Here is a 21516-nt window from a genome sequence, read left to right as displayed (position 1 = left end):
GAGATCATAATGGTTTATAACATTGTGAAATTTGGGGTGTACTTTATTCTTTATCAATTTCTGAACACATTTTATCGTGCTCACCTCAGCAGTCTAGTTTTTGTCCGTCACCATACATATGTACCCCTTTATCCCTTTCCACCATCCCCTAACCCCTTTCCCCTCTGGTAACCACTAATCTGTTCTCTTTTTCTATGTATTTTTTATCTTCCACATATGAGTGAAATCATGCAGTATTTGTCTTTCTCTATCTGGCTTATTTCACTTAACATCATACCCTCAAAGTCCATTCATGTTGTTGCAAATGGGATGATTTTGTCTTTTTTATGGCTGAGTAGTATTCCATTGTGTATATATATATATATATATATATATATACACATACACCACATCTTCTTTTTCCAATCATCCATAGAAGGGCACTTAGGTTGCTTCCACATCTTGGCTATTGTGAATAATGCTTCAATGAACATAGGGGTGCATAAATCTCTTTGCTTTGTTAACTTCAAGTTCTTTGGATAAATACCCAGTAGTGGGATAGCTGGATCACGTGGTATTTCTATTTTTAATTTTTTGAGAAATCTCCATACTGTTTTACATAATGGCTGCACCAGTTTGCATTCCCACAAGTAGTGTATGAGGGTTCTCTTTTCTCCACATCCTTTCTAACATTTGTTGTTTTTTTCCTTAGTAATTATATCCATTCTGACTGGTATAAGGTGATATCTCATTGTAGTTTTGATTTGCATTTCCCTAATAATTAGTGATGTTGAACATTATTTCATGTGTCTGTTGGCCAACTGTATATCTTCTTTGGAAAAATGTCTGTTCATATCCTCTGCCCATTTTTTGATCTTTTTTTTTTTTATTGTTGAGTTGTATGAGATCTTTACATATTTTGGAGATCAACCCCTTGTTGCATAAATTATTTGCAAATATTGTTTCCCAGTTGGTGGGTTGTCTTTTCACTTTGTTCATGATTTCCTTTGCTTTGCAGAAGCTTTTCAGTCTGATATAGTCCCATTTGTAGTTTTTAAGCCTGAAAACTCTGTTTATTTTTTAACAGACTCCCCTGCCCCCACCCCGGACCCCGTGCTCTCCCCATCCTCACCTTCTCCAATATAATACTGACTTTCTGAAGGCTGTTGGAAACAATAGGCAGGATGGGAAAGCACACACTTAATCTCCTCTTGCTCTGAGCCAGTTGCCATTGTCTGTCTGAAAGACAATACTTGAAGAGAGATGCTTCTCTCCTGCTAAGGATGCCGCTTTGCTTCATTTTTGGTCCAGAAGAAGTTGGCTCTGTGCTAAACCTTTCTAATGTTAGCCCTCTATGAGGATTGCTCTCCATTGTCTGGTCTCAGACAATAGATACCATTTAATATGTTCTAGATATTATTTAGATATTTAGAGACCGTTTAATATGTTCCCTCCAGCTGGGTGGATTTCTTTCCTCCCTTCCCTTCCTATAAATGATTTGTTCTGAATGATGAAGATGGCCCTTTCTCCTACTCAGAAACTTTCAATTACCGGTCTTCATTGCTTATAACCATGCAATCCAACTCCAAAATGTGACAATTAAGGTCCTTCAGAATGGGACCATTAGAATTTCCGTAGATAATAAACATTGTGTATTGAAAAACATTAACACGCTTAAAGGGCATGCCACACTGCCTAGAATGTTAGGCGCTAAATAATGACAATTATTTTATTAACAAAATTACTTGGTGTTTTAAATGTTTAAAGAATTCACCTTCAAAAAACAGTTTTTTAAAGGAATATATCTGAAGATCCAGCAATCCACTTCTAGTAATCTTTCCGTAAGAGATACTTTCACATGTATTACAATAGTTTTTATTGCAGCTTTATTCACAATAGCAAAAATTTCAAAATATACTAGATTTCCACCAAAAGATAAATGGTTTAATACATTTTTACTTTAGACTATATCTAGCTATTACAAAACATAAAATAGATCCATATATACTGCTCTGAAAAGATTTGCATAATATATTTTGTTTAAATAGTAAGTTGTAGGTTAATATAGGTAATTCTCTCATCTTACATTGATACAGAGTGAAGTACCTCTGTCTCAAAGAATAGGAAGAGAATACACCCACTGGCTATTTCAGGGGGTGACTGAGGAAGTCAGCAAGGACAAAAGGAGGTTCTTTCTCTTCCGATTAAAATTTATTTTTAAGTGGTGGGATTGTCTGCAATGTTTTTAAAAATTTTACTTAGTGTATGTTTGTAAGGGGAGGGGCAATTTTCAATTCAAATTTTTTTTTAAGTTATAAAAAAGCCCCTGTTAAAATTTAAAATGTTGGCTTGGAAGAACATTAAGAACTATATACAAAATACCATTAACTGATTTCTTGATTTGCTCTTACCTGGATAAATAAAATGTAATATTTAGGAAAAATATAAAATAGAATTTGGAAAATGTAAGGCTTTTTGAAGACTTTACAATTTTGCTAGGGGCAACCTTATTTAAGACCATCAAGGAATTTGCATAATAGCACTACTTTATAGATCTTTTATTCCATCAGAGACTGGATACCATCCATCTGTAAGTTTCTGTAAAGTCACCCAGAATTGTTAGTTAATTTTTCTATTACTTTATTACAGTAGTGTTCAATTATACCTTTATTAATTGATAAATCATGTGACATTTGACCTCAAATATCATAGGTTGACTTTTTAATTCTATTTTTTTTTAAATAGACAGCTGAGTGTAAATGAATGTATGACAGTAAATTCTTGATACTTTTGCTCTGAGTAAGAGCAAGAAAACTCTACTTCTTTTTGTGTGTGTTGAAAAGATTCTATGTATGCTGGAAGTCATCTGTTTTTACTATCTCCCATGAAAAACGTCAGTGCATCTAAAAGCTTCTTGAGAAATTTCCATGACTAACCATAGGAGTTTCAATAATTATAATAATAACAACAACAATATAATAACAATAAAACAATATAGAAGAGACAGTTTGCAAATCCAACATCACTTTGTGTGAACTGTGAATTTAGAGTCTTAATTTAAGGTAGCAAATATTAGTATGGAAACAAAGAATTAAATCATGTAAAGCTTTCCTTCAGTAGGGAAGCTGTCTGTATGTTGTATTTACTCATTTCACGGTAAGGCTATGCTGATTTTCTTCCTGCCCCTAACATACTACTTAAATGCCTCTTCAAGAGAAAGCATGCCCCTCTGTGATCACATTCAAAGGGGTCTGTGGAAATGCAATCAAATCTAAATTGTCCTAAGAAAATTAAGAAAACAATAATCTGCAAGGCAGATATAAATATTTGATGCTACAGTTACATCCATCCATTCATTTAATTAGTAGGATGTATGAAGTATAGGGTTTACAGATTTAGCATTTTATCTAAAAGTACTGACGGAGTTGAAAAATCAAAATAATTGTGCTTGTAAAGTAAGATAGTACTATAAAACCTTGAAGTTGGAAGAGTTCTCAGAAATCATCTGGTGCAGTGACTTTGTTTTCTGGATCAGGGCTGGTAAATTGTAGCCCATGAGCCAAGTCCAGCTTGCTGTTTGTTTTTGTCTGGCCTGTGAGGTAAGAATGGTTTTTACAGATGAGAATTTGCAATTGACTTCATGATATGGACACTGTCTTTGAACCTCAATTAAGCAAAATGTTACCCACTAAAAAAGAATTCTATTCTTATTTTCATTAGTAGACATGCATTCCAAAAATATATACGTACTTAATTATTATTATTTTTTAAATTTTGTTAATAAAATAGCAATGTAATTTATTTTTAAAAATTTTATTTAAAATTAAAATGTATTAATTATTTTTTTTAAATTTAATAATAATTTAAATTTTTAAATTAAATAATTTTATTTTTAAAAACTATAATGTCATTTGTTTTCTCTCTTGTTATATAAGTACCTAGATAATATAGCTTTCCTGATTTTGCCTCTTGACCCACAAAACTTAAAATATTTATGGTCTGGCTCTTTATAGGAAAAGTTTGCTCACCCCTGTTCTAGATGAAGGACCTAAATTCCAGAAAAGCTGAATGATGTTTCCAAGGTATTGATTAGATCCCTTTCATTTCTTTGGGTCAGAATTTTCTAATATTTTATGGTCTCTGGAGCGTCTGGTTTGAATCCTAACTCCACCTTTTTACTAGCGTGTTGACCGTGAGCAAGTTACTTAACTTCTCTTTGCATGTTTCCTTATCTGTAATATAGTTTTGTAAACATTAAATGAGATAATCTATGTGAAATGATCGCAGCAATGCCTTGCACATGGTTAGTGCTCAATAATTTTTAGTTATTGTTAAAATTAGTGTCAATGTGTTTAATTAGTAGGATATCCTAAAGAAAAGGGATTAATCCACACTGATCCTATCTTTCATTTTCTTATCATAGAAGTGAGGATGTCTTATCTCATATCTGGGGAAGAATTGACATTTATTCACATTCTCATTTTTGCAACATGATTTGTTCATTTTCTTTCCCGTAGCTCCATGAGTTAATCCAAAAAATTATGTACTTCTACAAACATTCATACATAATTTATAGTATCAATGGGAAAACTTAAACACCGAGCACTCGAATGCTGCCACACAGCACACCTGCCCTGAGTCCAACAGATGAGCGTGAGACTCTTTTGTTCTCTCATCCTGTATGTCCTGAGGTCATTGTCACCATATTTAAGACTACTTGAACTGATCACATTTCTTTCAATGATGGGGCAGAGAGTCAGCTGCTGTTTTGTTTTTTAAATAATCATATTTAATTGTATTCTGTGCAATAGTAAAGTGTTATATTTCTGTTCGTCTTTTTTATGCTACTCATATAACCCATTGTTTGCCCAGTTTATTAATGCTTTTCATCTTCTGCTTAGATCCAAAGCCATGTTGCTGAACTAGATGAAATCCAGTGAGATGAATGCCCTGAGTATTGGATCATTTAGTGTTTTACCCCACTAGTCCTCTAGCAAGCTGTGGCAGCTCTACTTAACTATACTTTTTCATGCAAAGGAAAAAAAGAAGACAGTTTTATTCCTCCCGAAGAGTTGAAATGAAGGAGGCCAGCATGTTTTTTACTTTAATAAATCTAGAATTTTGGTTTCTAAAGCAGACTCACGGTGCAGGTGACAACTTTTAGGGAAATATTTGTTATAGGATATAGGTTTTTGCTTGGATTTGAAAAAGAATCATAGCAAAAAGACCAACTCAAGCCTTTGCTTTTTAAAATGATAAGAATTGGCATTGCCTATAATTGCTTGCTCTGTGACTCCTATGTTGTTTGTTCAGTTTACTGGTCCAAACAAGATTTTACTTTCCTCAGTCCTGAAGATATAATCTCACAAAAGAGAGCATATTTTCTCTATTTCATACATCATCACCGTCATCTTCCTGAGGTTGCTATTATTTATAATAAAAGATGTACCTTAACAGAAAAAGAAATACTGAAGTAGGGAAAATGTTGCCATATGTAGTCTTAAAGAAATTAAATTTATTTGTGCTCAATGCATCCATAATTAGATGGGTAGTTCAAAAGGCAAGATTTTGAGTAGCAAACAGTGTATGTAAGATCCACATGTAGCAATCTACTCTGTAGACAAATAAGACCAAATCAGAAGAAATTCAAGGTCAATGAAAACCACTAGGACTTTATATTGTTCAAATATAGTTCTGCCATATATCTGGAATGAGTTAAAGTATAAATAGCTTAAAAGTTTGTATTTCCACAATGTCTAGTACTTTACCTAACATAGAATGTAACACATTGTAATTATTAATTTAATTTTCTGAATCTACTTTGTGGACAGAGAGTCATTCTTTTGGTTGTTTTTTTTTTTTAATGTATTGAAGGTGTGTCTCTCAAAAGCAGCATATGTTTATTTTTTTATTCTAATCCAGGATTCTTTTATTTATTAAAGTATGCTTTTCGGTGAGAAAGATTGGCCCTGAGCTAACATCTGTTGCCAATCTTCCTCTCCCCCCTACCCCCCCCCCGCCCCCGCCAAAGCCCCAGTACACAGTTGTATATCCTAGTTGCAAGTCCTTCTAGTTCTTCTGTGTGGGATGCCGCCACAGCGTGACTTGATGAGCCGTGTGTAGGTCCACACACAGGATCTGAACTTGTGAACCCTGGGCCATCAAAGCAGAGCACACAAACTTAGTCACTACGCCACCAGGCCAGCCCCAGCCTATTCTGTGTTAATCACCATGATATCCAATACACTCAGCACAGTTCAGAATCTGATGTGCAGTAGGTCCTCGCATTAGATTGAAAGAATGAATGAATATTCATGAATGGGTGAGTTTTCTAAGGGACATTATTATTATTTTATTTACTGGACTGATTGCTGTTACAGGGACATCAACTAATAGCAAGCTTTTCAGGTATATCAATACTTTGAGTTAGGAATGCCTTTAATGTTTACGTCACCCATTCACGGATATTTCCAGTTATGTCTGCACATCAATCAATTTCCAAATTAAGGTATAATGCTCTATTTTCACAGATTTAGATAATTTGCATCCAGATTCAGCTCAAATATTACCCCCTCTACTAAAATTACCTTGATTCCTGCAGCTATAAGCAATTACTTATTCTCTGATATCCCACAACACGTTACCTAGGCTTCTTTTATTGAAGTTACTTTCCGACTTTTGCCATGGTTTATCAGCCTGATTATATTTATACCCCACATTGCATTTAGTTCCTCTGCCTTATAAAGTGCTACATAGTAGATTCTCAAATATTTGTGAATTTTTTGAAAAAAGAAAGTCACAGTAAAAAACAAAAAAACTCACAGAACTTACACCTGTTTAAAATTCAAAAGTATTTTATGCTTACAGCAAGCATTTATGGCCAGCACAGAGATCAGAGATCCAGGCCAGTACCATAATGGCCAGTCATTTCTCCCTCTGCACTTCCCTCTATTGTGTAGGAGCACCTGTGAGAGTCTTGACTCTCCCTTAGGGAACTGCTAGCTAGCCTCTCCTATTGCAGTAGCGTTATGTTATTAATTAACTAGTTAAGTCATTCATTCAATGAATATTTTACTGGGCAACTATTGCACGAAAATGAATGGGACAATTTTTGTCCTCAAGTAGATCACTGTATAATAGGAGAAGAAATATATATATAAACAGGTAATTACACAGTAGAAGGTTAACTGCTTTGAGACATTCATAAAGTGCTATGGGATCATATAAGTGAACCATTCGCTTGCTCAAGTCAGCACCTCTACTTTCCTCTGTGAGTGTTCTCTCATGCTCCCCCACAACGTCAGAAGACATATGCATCCTGCTAAGCCTCTCCTGCTCCCTCCTTTTCTCCTTTGCCTTTTAAGAGTCACCTCTCAGTTGCTTTAAGCCAGAAGAAGTACAGCCTTTTAGTTTATTCCTTTTAAAAGGACTGTAATTTCTGTCTCAAACACATCTAAGCAAATCAAACTGAGGTTTTTCCTCATACTATTTCATTTTTCATCCTGAGATGGAATATTGGCCTGAATTAAATTAGGCAATGAATTGAAAGGCAGAATACTTAAACAAATGTCTTTAATAAGATTACCCTACCCCCCTTGAAAATGTTTAACTGGCTTGTACATATTAGTAGTAACAGCTAACATTTATTGAGTAATTACTATGTGCCAGTCCCTGTTCTAAGAGATTTATATGTAAAGTTGTATCATCCCATCCTCACTACAATTCTTTGAAATAGTCACTATTGTTATCCCAGTTTTACTGGTGAGGAAATTGAGGCACAGAAGGGAATAAATTTGCCCAAGGTCATGTAAGTGGCAAAGCTGAGATTCAGTCGCCAGGAAGTCTGATTCGAGAGCCTACACTTTTAACAAGTTTACATACTCTTTAGTAGCAAGTCTCTAAACTAAAATTTATCTTTATATGACTCTGAAAAGCAGTCACATTTTTGCTGTTTTTATGAGATAATCTTTATTTTGAAATAGATTTTAACAACGATCATTGTATTTCCCTTCGATTTGCGAGTGCTAGTGAAGTGAGAGGTGATACACAGTGTAAATGAAGGGACAGTTACCTGTTAGAAATACAGAGCAAGTTTGTTTATTTATGATGAGTCATGTGATTCCTGAGAGAGAAATCTGTCTAAACTGTTTATATGTTAACAATCTAGCAATTCTTTAAAAAATAGATGCAACCATCTTTGTAATATTTAAACCAGTCTCCAGCAAAGACCTGGATGAATACTAGACAATGTATCTCTGCTTAATGCTCTAGTCCACTGAAAAAGCCCTTCTCTTTTCTTTTCCTCTCTCCTTCACCAACCTTCTCCTGTTAAGACTTTTTTTGCTTCTCTCGTCATGTAAAAGCCATTTTGTTTCAATGCAAAGCTTAAAGCAGGCTTTATTAAAACACTCACATATTGTTTCTTCGTCTGTAAAATAAGGGATTGGATTAGATGATCTTAGAGGTCCCTATGGGAACTCTCTATGGGCTATCTATATATTTGATGGAGATCCCATTTTCTTAAGAAAAAATATACACAATAATCTGTAATCAACACACATCATGACAGTCATTGATATAGAACATTTTTATCCAGAATTTAAAGTCTAGTTTTATTTATTAGGAAGTTATTTTAATTCATTAAACTGCTTCAAAGAAAAAAATATTAACTTTACATTTTTTGTGTATGTAATTTGCTCATACAGAAGGGGCTGTATAAATTCACCCACTTTGAAGATTTAAGGCTATAATCAAAGGGTGTTTATCGGAAAATTTCTGCTAAGTAATTGATAACCTGGGACTTTGATTAATTCAAGTCCCAGAAACATGATGACTAAAATGCTAGAGACAAGTCCTTGTTCATTTAAAAGGTACCCAAGTACATCTTATTTCTTCCCAAATGTCCTCAGTTCTTGATTTTTAAAGCCCCATTCATCTCAACCATTTCCCCATCCCAGCAAACTATATTGTACTACACTCATCCTCCTGTGTTTGTTATGGCACGGTATATTTGTTATGGAGCAGTACGGATAAGTAGCTTTCAAGACCATAATCTATGCTAAAGGAGTTAAGGTACTTTTGTATTAGGATTTTAACAAATTCTTTATGTTTTATCTCTTCAGCACTCAATGTTTTATTACAAAATTTCTAAAGCCAAATGGGTCAGTCCCCACTGATCCTGGCCATCTATTCTGTGCCTTGAGTTATGTGTCAAATAGTTATTCCTTAAGAACTTACTAGTTGTCATAGAGCTAAGGGGAGCTAGTTAAAAGAAAAACATATTCCCTGCTCTCTAGGAACTCATAGAAACATGTGGGATGGTGATAAATGGGAATGTTCATAATTGCCTTCTGAGTTATTGGAAGAGTTAATAAATGAGTAAAGAGTAACTATAATTATACGGTGCTATGAAAACCTGCACCACGCAAAGCAAAGATATGCATTCTGTCCTTCCAAAGATAAGGTGTACCGAGTGTTAAAGCAAATAAAAAAATGAGACATGGGAGTATGAAAGTGGAATTTACATTGATTGCTCTTTCACTCCATGTAGTGAAACTCTGAAGTCCTGAGACCTTGAACCGCCTCAGGTCAGGATACAGCTGGTAGCGGTAGGAAATGGAAAAAGCAATGCACTGAGATTCTCATTGCTCATGCGTCTCCAAATGTAGGTGCGTGGGGATCACCACGAGTTTCTTTAGCCTCCTGCTACTTTGAATGCCCTGGGATATATTTCTGTAGTGCAATTGTTGCATTAATCATCAAGTGCAATTGTATTAGTCATCGGTTTATCATATGTTTATTTTGTTAATAAATAGAGTATTGTGTTCTTTCTGTTTTTAAACTTACTGTCAAACAAATGCTCAGTGGTAATTATATGAAAGTAGCAAAAAAGTAAATGACCATCTTTTACATATTCTCTCATTGGAGTGTTATCTTCAAAAGGAAAACTCAATCTTTATTTGCTTTTCAAATGTGCTAGAGAAGAGAGTCAGCATTTCTACTTGATTTTCCCAGTTCATCTCATTTGCTGATTGATCCAGAATCTCTTTAGGCTCTTCAGAACTTTATTTCTTCTTCTGTATCAGTGCTCTAAGTCTACTGACCTCATGCTGATGATGAAGATTAATAGTGTGGTTGTTGAAAAGCCCAATAGCTGAAAAGAGTGATGGGCATTGAGGAATCTTCTTTGTCCTTTTTAATGATGCAGCTGCTATAGATTTTTTTTTTTAAGGATTTTATTTTTCCTATTTCTCCCCAAAGCCCTCTGGTACACAGTTGTGTATTTTTAGTTGCAGGTCCTTCTAGTTGTGGCATGTGGGATGCCGCCTCAGTGTGGCCTAAGGAGCGGTGCCATGTCTGCACCCAGGATTCGAACTGGTGAAACTCCTGGGCCACCGAAAGAGAGTACGCAAACTTAACCACTGGGCCACGGGGCCGGCCCCTGCTGCTATAGAATTTTAATGCTGAACTAGAGATGTGATAAACTGGGTGGTTTGGTTACATAATAATCATTTTGCTTTTGGACTTTTCCAGATTTAAGTTATTGTTTTAATACATCTATTGAAGAATCCTTAGGTTTACATACCAAATTATCTTTGGGTTAATCTTAAAAATCAGTCATCATTTAAAGAGCTAAAAGAAACTTACCTCAAGTGCAGACACAGAATTTTCACTTTTATAGCATAGTATATATGTGCCAAATATAGTATATACATGCCAAATCAGTTGTCACTAACGTTCATTATACTGACAGTTGTTTTAGGAAAAGAATGGCATGATACATTTATATATAAACATTTATTTTAAAGGGAAAAAGATTTCTTCTACTTCATAAAATATGCAAACTCGAATTAGAAAATTGGAGCATTGACCTTCACAATCTGTAGAATCTGTTAAATGCCCCCATGTACTCTCTTTGCTCTGTTTTTTGGGGTTTTTTTTTTTTTTTGATTCTCAACTTGCTCTAGATCACAAGTGCCCTTAAGAACTCCAGCATCTGCACAAAAAATTTTGTCTTCAAGTCTTGGCACCCTATTTTCCACTCCTCCTTTAACCTGAGACTTTGATGGTTTCAGAAATGTGCTAAACAATTAGGTCTTGAAATAGTTGTCATCTGTATTAGTTTCCTATGACTGCTTGAACAAATTACTACAAAATTGCTGACTTAAAACATCAGAAATTTATTCTTTCACGATTCTGGAGGCCAGAAGTCCAAAGTCAGTATCACTGGGCTGAAATGAAGGTGTTGGCAGGGACCTGTTGCTTCTGGAGGCTCTAGGGGGAATGCCTTTCCTTGCCTTTTCCAGCTTCCGGTGACTGCCAACATTTCTTGGCTTGTGGTTGCGTTAATTCAGTCTCTGCTTCCATGGTCACATTGACTTGTCCTCCTGTTTCTGTGTGAAATCTCCCTTTATGTCTGAGGATACAAGTGATTGTGTTTAGGATGCATCTAAATAATCCAGGATAATCTCCCCATCGCAAAAATCCTTAATTACGTTAGCAAAGTCCTTTTTTGACATGTAAGGTGACATTCACAGGTGCCAGGGATTGAGGTGTGGGCATCATGAGGGAGGTGGCATTATTCAGTCTAGCACACATCTTTTTTTTTTTTTTTTTAAAGATTGGCACCTGGGCTAACAACTATTGCCAATCTTTTTTTTTTTTTCTGCTTTATCTCTCAACGCCCCTCCCCCCCTCCCCGTACACAGTTGTATATCTTAGTTGCAGGTCCTTCTAGTTGTGGAAGCACACATCTTTACCTGTGCATCCATTCTCCATCGCCTGCCTTTTCCTCCCTTCTCATTTCTACTAGCACCCTCAGTGAGACCAAGAAAACACGAATGTGTCCAAAGGCTTCACTTCCTGTCCACTATAAGCACTATAGATGGAACAATTGGAGAAGTAACATGACAGATCCAAATATTAAGACTTTATAGAATTCGATCAGGCCAGGTCTATGAGCCATGTCTGCAGATTTGTATATTTTGTTCGGCCTGGTTCACAGAAATTCCATCCTAATTCTAAGGACGTTTGCCTGAAGAGACCCAGTTCTGCCTTCCTCAGTATTAACCTCCTTCCATTGTTGTGCCTAAAGCAAGGACAACCCAACAGCTCAATCAAATGTCAGCTCTCTGTCACACTCCATTCAGGAAAACTGTGTGTTGTAGCCGTAGGTCTCGAGTGTTTATTCTTATGCTACATAATGAAGAGGGACGTTGCAGAAAGGTGGCTGTGGGGAAAACATCTGGAAGAAATAAATTTCCTAGGATCAAAGGCCTCCGTGTGCAGCCCAGAGGGTCCTCAGGGTGCTCCTCAGAGCAAACAAACAATTCTCTTGATGAGTCACTGCAATTTTTTTCTGCCAAAAGCCCACATGTTTTGCAAGATCTCAAGGAAAAGGGGTGGAGTAAGGGGAGAGAAGGAAAATTAAAGAAGGCAACAAAAGTGATTTTAAAAAGATCTTAACCATATGAATAAAAGAAATCTCAACGTGATTGCAATCCTTTAATATACCCGCCATGCTCAACGTTGTATCACATATTGCTGCAGAGTAAAATTAAGTATAACAAAATATTTTTAAAAACACGAAAAACGGTGGGGCAAAGACAGGGTGTTGGGGAAGAATACAACACTCTGAAACAATATACTTTTTACTCTAACACATGAAAATTGGCAGAGGAGGGTGAAATCCAGGACTATGTCCGGAACCCTCGCCAGTGGCATTTTACTGAGGAAAAAAAAGTTACTTATGAATCAGTACAGCCATGCTTTGTTCTGCATGAGTGTTTTAATAGAGCGAGTGTAATATAAGGATCAGGTGGGCTCGTGGGAATGGAACAAAAGGTTTTGTAAAATTAAAGCAAAATAATTATAGCTCTAGGTGCAAAGCGAACACACTCCAGCAGTTGATAGCAAGGACCTGCTCAGAATGGAGAAGGGAGGGGGCAGGCTGGAAGTTTTTTTCTTTTTTTTTATTCACTAACAAAGGCTTTTAATAGGTAACAGTTGTAAAGCGTCTTTGAAAGTAATTAATGCACCCACACAAAAATTTATTAAAATGAAAATTTAAGGAATTGTCTAAAATGAATAAATTAACAAAAAAAAGAACATCATGCCTTTCTTAGTTTTTAAAGAAGGAGAGAAGGTTAAGCAAAGCAGATTTTTGTGAGATTGCATTTTAAAATGTTCTCAGTTTATTTAGTATCTGAATAGCCCTAAAAAAGAGAGTTGGCGGGATTATTATTATCCACCCCCTTTAGAAATACTAAATTGGGACAGACGTAAAATGGGGATTACTTTGCTGTTCGTGAGCCTCAAAGCCCCTCAAAATTATGATATCGCATTATAAAATGACCAAAGTTTTTAATAAATTTTCAGAGAGCTGTAGGAAGCAGAGTGTGGTGTTCCAAAGAGAGGAAGATAAGTGTTTTTCCTCAAGTGGCCTCCTCTGCAAGGCCCTTGACCAGGCCAGGAGAACATCACTTCCTGTTGTGGCCTCATGGAGTACAAAGAGAAAGCTGCAGCCTGTGGTGTTAGCCGTTTTTACCTCAGTGTATTTTCTGTCTTTACAGAAAAAAATTAACTGCACTTATCCTGTTTCTATACGAATTTTTAATCACTATATTTGTTTTTCCTCCTATTTTCTTTTGTATTATTTCATACTGTGATATAAAGTAGAATACGTACAACCTGCTGAGAATTTACCCTTTACTATGAGAATTATTTCTAGTTGATTCAGAAAAGTATCCGTTTCCAGCATGTTGTTGTGATACCTCAAAAAGCTTTAGGCTCTGAACTTGAGCAAATCAAAGGTTGGGTTCTCTAAACCTTCTATGCTGAAAAATCGTCGGTAAGTGCTGCCTTTCTTCCAAAATTGTTTCATTCTGTTGAGGCCAGAATCTGGCTGTTTAAAGTTGTGACTAAGAAATAAAATTAATCTTGGAAGGTATATTTGAAAAATAGTTCTGGTGATGCCATATAAAAATACACAAACGTAGTTTTGATAATAATTTCCTTTAAGCGTATGGTTATAAGATAACTTGTGTAGTGGGAAAAGCACATCCCAGGATATGTATGATCTGTGAATTTTGGATACATTTGCTTGAATTTTCTGTGTCTTCATTATTTCTTAAATGGCCATTATGATCATGTCTTTACAATGCTGTGAACTATTCTCAGATTTTTGTTTTCCCTTTTCAAGACAGTGGATTTAGTTGGTATGAGTAATATAGCACTATTAGTACAGTATTCCTGCCTGTGAGGAAGAGGCATATTTGTGAAGCATCTTGGTGAGGACACTGCATTTAAGTAGATATATACTCCTCATGATCTTTGTCCTTCAGTCCTGTGTTATTTCACTTTCTCTGGAGATATGGCTGAAAAAAGGAAAATGAAAAAAAAATGTGTTTGTAGTATCAAGAACTTTGTGCTCATAATAGTGTTCATGTTCCAACTCTTTACCACATAATTTTAAACCATTGTATCTATTGGCCATTGAACCGGAATAGTATATTACTTTGCTAGTGCTACTGTAACAAATAATCATAAACTTAGCAGCTATAACACCACAAATTTATTTCATAGTTCTGCAGATCAGAAGTTTGAGTTGGCTCGATAATGTCTGCTCCCAGTTTCACAAGATCGAAATGAAGGTGTCAGACCGCTAGCTTCTTACCTGGATGCTATGGAAAGAATCTACTTCCAAGCTCATTCAGTTCCTTGGGGTCGTGAGACTAAGATCTCCATTTCTTTGCTGGCTGTCAGCTGGAGGCCATCCTTAGTTTTTTGCACATGGGCCCCTCTATCTTGCTGCCAGCAAGAGTGCCTCAAATCATCATCACCTTTGGAATTTCTCTGACTTCCCTTTATACCACATCTCTTTTCCAAATTCCAGCCAGAAAATGTTCTCTGCTTTTAAGGTAATTAGTTGGGCCCACCTGGATAGTCCAGGATATCCTACCTGTTTTAAGGTCCATAACCTTAATTACATGTGCAAAGTCCCTTTTCCATGTAACATAATTTTGCCCTGTACTGGAGGTTCTGGGTGTTAAAGAGTGGATATTTTGGGGGTCCGATTATTTTGCCTACCACAGATGAATTCTAGAAGAATGAGTCACCTCCATTATATATTTCTAGAGTAGTCTGAATATTCTTTTTTTGCTGTAGAAGTAGAAGGAAAGACTCGGTACGAATACTTACATAATCTATTAAAAACTTAAACACTTGTCCTTATATATCTCATGGACTTTGGTAAAGAGTGTCTTTTTCTCGTTGATAAATAGAATAAGGGCACAGGAAAAGCCAAGTTGACCATTAGAGCCTGAGCTGGGCTGGAGGTTTTCTGGCTCATGATGCAGATTTTCTTTATCAACATCCTTTTATTCTCCACAAAACATGCTAGAACTATAGTGGTGGCCCAACTGGAAAAGGGAAATAAGCCAAGACTGAGTGAACTAGAAGTGGGATTACTAAAATATTAGTAGAGACGACTTACATGGAGGGCTGAGGTCAATGCAGTTATAACTTGCCAGGAAATAGAGAAATCTCGAGTCTCCCGCTAGTACTTGAGAGAGTGTGGTCTGGTAAGTGAAGGCTTGACACAGGAATAGTGAAGTTGGTCAAGTAAATGGCAGATTTTTGGTTCAGGGTTGGCAAGGTGGGCTAAGGGTGCAATAGTAGGAATCCAAGTTGAATAAGGATCTCAGTTTATAGCTGAAATTAAAGAGGAAGTTAATAGCACCTCAGGCAAAAGGGAGCAGAAATGAATCTTTTGATAAGGTTGAATGAAGAGCTGAGAAGGTCAAAAGGAAACAAGGTCAAAGGGAGATAAGGGTGACAAACTGGGAACAAAATTTATCTTCACATCACAGTTTTGCTCAAGGTGGGTTCTCATGTCTGGGAAGTGGGGTTGCTTTGGCTACTACAGGCAAATCCACTGGATTGTAATTTCTGTTAAACCCTTTCCTTAAACAGGAAATTAGCTCATCCCAGCAATCTACCATCTTATTTGTTTTAAAATAAGACTATATATCTTAGATTAAAAAAAATAGAAAGGAGAATTTTCCAGCTAACAGACTCATTTCCCAAGTGAAAACAGAAAATATAAGAACAATCAAATCGTAAAACTAACAATAAGTAAATTTTGGACTCCCTTTAATTACAACAGAAGGTTGAAAATATAGTCACATATTTTTAAAGTCAGTTTTTGCTTCTAATTTAATAAATCTGGTTTGAGTAATCACTTACCAACTAACAGGAAGGATAATTGAAGGTACATATATATGCATTTATATTTTTTCTCAAAATATGTTCTACTATGCTGTTCATGTATTTATGTTGATTTAATTTATAAATTATTTATCAACACATGCCACTACTAAAGGCAACATTATTAATAAAGTACAAGCTTACCTTGACAGTATTGTTTTCTAATGGGATGAATGAACACACGTTTGTTCCCACACACATGTGCATGGACACACACATATACAAGTACCTATATAGAGAATATCCATAACATACTCAGTATGCATGGAAATATATCTACGTGCATCTCTACAATAGCTAATATACTTTCTATTTCACTGTATGCCATCCACAAAATCCTGGTGTAGGAAACAAATTGGTCATGGATATGAACTCATTTGAGGGGATATAGCATTATCCTGATTTCCAAAGTCACACACTGTAAGTGCCTAAATAGGTTATATGCAATGAACATTTTTTGAGGACAGTATAGGATAGTGAAAAATTACTAGATAGGTATCAAAATTCCTGAGTTCTAGTCTTTGCTTTGCCACATGTTAGATATGTGATATAAAGCGTATCATTTAATCACTTATGACCTCAGTTTCCTCACTTGTAAAATAAAGATAATCTCTCTCCAATTTCCTTTCCAGAGTTGATATGTCAATCAGATGAGCTAAAGATACCTTGAGGCATTTAAAGACTATGAAATACCATGAAAAACATTACTATGTTTTTAACAGATATAAACAACTTTTGTTTATTACAACTAAGGCATGGTATGTGTCCTCAAATATTCGCAGTCTAGTTAAAATGTTGAAATTAGTTTATTATTCTTTGTTTGCTTTTTTCATATCTGTTGCCAAGTCTCCATGTTGTTTCTTATGTGTCTGATGAGTTCTTATTCACAATGTTAAGTAGTTTTGGTCTTAATGAGATTGTATATGTTAGAGCTATTTTCAAAATCAAAACAGTGTTAGATGTCAATGCACTATCAAGGCAATGAACAGGGAGTAATGTAAAATTAATGATTAAAAACATGCAGAGTCTCTCTCTCTATATATATGTATATCTTTCTGTGTGCTTTCCTTTATTTTTGTTAAACAGTCCATTAGTCAAGTCAGAGTTTTCCATGTTCTAAGTTTCAAAAACAGTGAAAAGAGTCAAAAGCTTAAGCATTGACTTGGAAACAAAGGACACCTTTTTCACGTTTGTGTTGGTTGGTTGGTTTTATAATCCGTTTCCATTTCTTCAAGTCCCTGTCCTCATCTGTTTATTCTGGCTTGGTCCCGATTCCGGAGCCAGTGGTCTTCACAGGGAGCTAATGGGTGGTTAGAGAGTGCATGGATTAGTTTTTGGAGTTGATGTGAGCCCTTGGAAAATGTATGCAAATACACTTTGTATGTATGTATAGGCATATGTATACTGTGTGTGTATTTGTAAATGTGCTTGCTCTTTCTCCCTGGGAGAGGTTCACAACTTTCATTTATTCTCAAAAGGGTACATGAGCTTAAAAACACTTGGACCTGCTGAATTACTGATATTGGTACCTAAGTGAGCATCAATTGAAGGGAGAAATTTTCCTCCCCACTCCCTTTCAACTATCCCAGTTGTGTCCCAAACATTTGTGTTTCAGTAGGAAGTAGGGAAGGAAGATTAGAGGGCCAGCCAGTGGGGAAGGGGAAGAGAGAGTACATCTATAATGGCTTTCTCTCTCTTTCTTTCCTTCTTTCTTACCTTCTTGCTTTCTTGCTCAGTTGCTTGATCATTTCCTTGCTTTCCCTTCCTTTTCCTTCCTTCCTTCCTTCCTTTCATCCTTCCCTGCTTCCTCTTTTTATTTTTTCTTCAGAGGAGAAAGTTTCAGCAAGCATTATTTTGAGTAAGGGCAAAAAATATATACATATTTTTAATGCTGTAACATTATCCCTTTCCTCCTTCCCTTCTCATTTCCCTTCCCATTGATATGAATTCATTAATTTTACTACCATCTCAGTTTTGAGAGCACCCTTTCCTATCCACCAGAAGTAGCACTGCTCTGCAGAAGTCATTTCTATAGCAGAAGTCATTTAGAAATCAGTAGAAAGAAAATGTAATACTGACATAAAAAATATCCCTCACCTTCCTTTTCAACATTTTGGTTCCCTACTTGAACGTCATCATCTAAGCTAAAATTTCCCCCAAAGAATAAATAAAACAAATAATTAAATTGATTTGTGAATTGCTTCACATAGAAAATAGATGAAATTAAAGTGTAATTCTTCCATTTAGTGGTATAATTGAGTTGTTTTAGAGACGTGGACAGAAGCAGCTCCACCTTCCAAGCAGAGTAGAAAAAGGCTACAGTTGGCCATCTTGAGCAATGACTTCCTATGACCGTAAAAAGCAAATAGCTCTCTTCACTTTTTTATCTCATCCTAGAATATCTTCATATCATCATTAATTTTTTTTTTTTTTAGAGAGAATGAGTTTGGGAGTGGAAGAAAAAGATGATTCTGTTATTATGGATTTCTGTTGGCAGTTGAAAATGTTGCTAAGCAGAGTTCTCCCTGTGCCCTATTCTTGTAGGATTTGAATTTTCCAGTTGGATTGACTTGGCTGTCAAAAAGTCAAGTTGATTTTTCTTTCCTCAGATTAAGTTGATAATTGGCTGAATAAAATGTTAAGAACAATTAGGACAGGTAGGACTTTAAAGCTACTTAACACAGCAAACAAACTTTAGGGAGTTATTCTGTCCCTCTTTTTTTTTTTTTTTTTTTTTTGCAACTTCTCCAGAGAACACATTGTATAAAGTTACAGCTTCCTGTTCCATGAAGTGTTTCTTCCTTGACCTACCTGCCATAACTGCTTAGCTTATGCTTAAAGAAAAAAAAGTTTCCATTCCACCATTGAATCCTTTTAGAGAAAAATCAAGGTACAGGTCTTTCTTTTTCACACAAAAGCATTCAATGCACTAGTTTTAAAGAGAGCTTAATTCTGGCACTAGATGTTTTTACTCTCTTCTTGTTCAGAATACAGGAATGCTACCCTCTCTTATCTTTCTTACTGTCTGCAGGACTTTATCATTTCTGTGCTCATTTCAGATTGTTTTGCTCTCAATACTAGCTAGCTCCTTTCATATTCCCCCTACTGTTTTGTCCCCCCCCCCCCCCCCCGCCCCCCGTCACTCTTGCTTTGCCTCACAGTGTTCTCGCTTTCCCCCAATCCTCATCCTGAAAATTGTCTGTATCTTCTTGTCAGGACAAATGCCTCTTAATTTTGATCTAGACTCAAAGCCCATGTCTTAAAGTTCTCTTCTGAGTTGGCAGCCTCTTCTCTACCAATGTCTTCTCTGGGTAACCATTCCACACTCATTAGTTTATGAATTTAAGCAAAAAATGAATTCATATTTATCTGTCTTGCTATTCAAAATGCTTCTTAGAGGTCGAGGACTCTTTCTTTGATGTCTTCTGTAGGGTGAATATCACTTTGTCTTTTTAGGCAACATCTCATTGAATTAGGAAAAATTAGAAACTGTATGTTGCATGTATATTAGTCATCTAGCTACCACTCAAAACAGTGAATGATTTATTTATTTAAAGCATATCAATGATCCTTTTTCTGCAGTGAGTCTTATATTTTTCAACCTTCTTAAAGTGTTCTGAACAGGATCTAATCTTTACATAATGATTCCCTGATCGTCGTTCTTGTGTTAGTTTCCTAGCGCTCCTGTAACAAAGTACCACAAACGGGTGGGGGGACCTGAAAAAACAGAAATGTATTATGTCAGAGTTCTGGTGGCCAGAAGACAAAAATCAAAGTGGCAACAGGGTTGATTTCTTCTGAAGATTGTGAGAGAGAATCTGTTCCCTGCCTCTTGCCTCACTTCTGATGGTTTGCTGACAATCTCTGGTGTTCTTTGGCTTGTAGAAGTCTCTCTCTGATCTCTGCCTTCATCTTCACATGGTGTTCTCCCTGTGTGCATGTCTGTGATGAAATTCTCCCTTTTTTTAAGGACACCAGTCCTTAAAAATTAATTAAATTGGGGCCCCACCCTCCCTGTGACCTCATCTTAACTAATTATATCTGCAATGACCTGTTTCCAAATAAGATCACATTCTGAGGTATTGGGGGTTGGGACTTTAACATATGAATTTTGAAGGGACATAATTCAACCCATAACGATTATGAACACTATTTTTGTGTAGAGCTCCACCACGTTGATTTCTGTGGGACTCAATTATAAACACACTTGCAAGCCGTACATAATTCTCAGCCTTGGTTACCTCATCCCCCCCCTCCCCTCTCTGTCCCCTCTTCATTCTGAGATACAGAGTGGTTATTTCTTACAGTTATCATTGTGCTTTCCTCTGAAAGTGTCCCATGTTCCCATCTAACGTGAACGGAGGGTCCCGATAACTATGTATTAAGGAAGAATATGTTGGTTCCAAGTTAAAGTCTCGCTGAATAGTAAAGTGTGTACTTTATAGCATCGTTTTTAGTTTCTCAGGGACTCTATTTTTTCTTTTATGGGTTCTTGACTATGTTAAATCAAGATAGGCCTCTAAGTGAATATGAGAATGCTGGATAATTGAGGTATTAATGTATTATTTTCTCATGGCAGACATGAAAACTAAAGAAATATATCTGATAAAAATATTAGAAACTGAATTATTTTGTCTACTAGTTGCCCAAGATTTTACCATTAATGTAGGAAAATCAGAGTTCTCCTTAGAATCCTGTAAAATGTGAAATCTTCTTAGAAAGGAATTATGCTTTTGTGTGATTTGTGTAGCCTGTCACACTGAGATCATTCGGTAACCATAATACTAGCGCAGAGTTGTGTTGAAATCAAATGCAGTGAGTGGGTAAGGAAATGCGCACATTTGGTTCTGGCAGGTAGTCCTCCTGAGCAGGATGCGGGGTCCGCACCCCCAGGTGCTGGCCTTCCGGGAGTGGCTCCTGTGATTCTCAGGGCAACATGCTGTGGAGCCACCTACTGTGGTTCCAGTTTTGGCAGGCATAGCCACATCGGCCCTTTGATCCTTGGAGTGGCTCCTGCCACTATGAGTGCCTCTGTTTGTTTTGCCCCTCCCTTTGGTCATTACTCCCACCTGGCACTATAGGACCAAAAAAATGAGTAGTGGGCGGCAGTTGTGAGGGGACACTTCAGGAACATGACTCTGCCAAGTATGAAAAGCTGCTTAAACAGTTCTGATTTTAGAAGCCCGTGCATAGCATTTCTGCCAACCCATTAGTGAATGCATTTTATTTTCTATATCATTCAACAATCTGCTAAAAATCACTTTCTCCATT

The 21516-nt window shown here is 36.3% G+C and overlaps 1 protein-coding gene across 23 annotated transcripts in view; it reads left to right on the top strand.

Annotated features, from left to right (window-relative positions):
• Positions 1 to 21516, top strand: part of ZBTB20 (zinc finger and BTB domain containing 20) — a 770585-nt gene that overhangs the window by 328148 nt on the left and 420921 nt on the right. For 5 of the 23 annotated variants that reach the window (XM_046659179.1, XM_046659188.1, XM_046659189.1 and 2 more), the window contains one exon: positions 3993 to 4061. The exons of the other annotated variants lie outside the window; for them this stretch is intronic. The gene's annotated coding sequence lies outside the window, so the exon portion shown is untranslated. The remainder of the gene's footprint in view (positions 1 to 3992; positions 4062 to 21516) is intronic. 23 annotated transcript variants of the gene reach the window in all.

Source organism: Equus quagga, chromosome 4 (assembly GCF_021613505.1).
Source record: "Equus quagga isolate Etosha38 chromosome 4, UCLA_HA_Equagga_1.0, whole genome shotgun sequence".
Classification (NCBI taxonomy): domain Eukaryota; kingdom Metazoa; phylum Chordata; class Mammalia; order Perissodactyla; family Equidae; genus Equus; species Equus quagga.
This window is presented reverse-complemented; position numbering and strand designations above follow the sequence as displayed.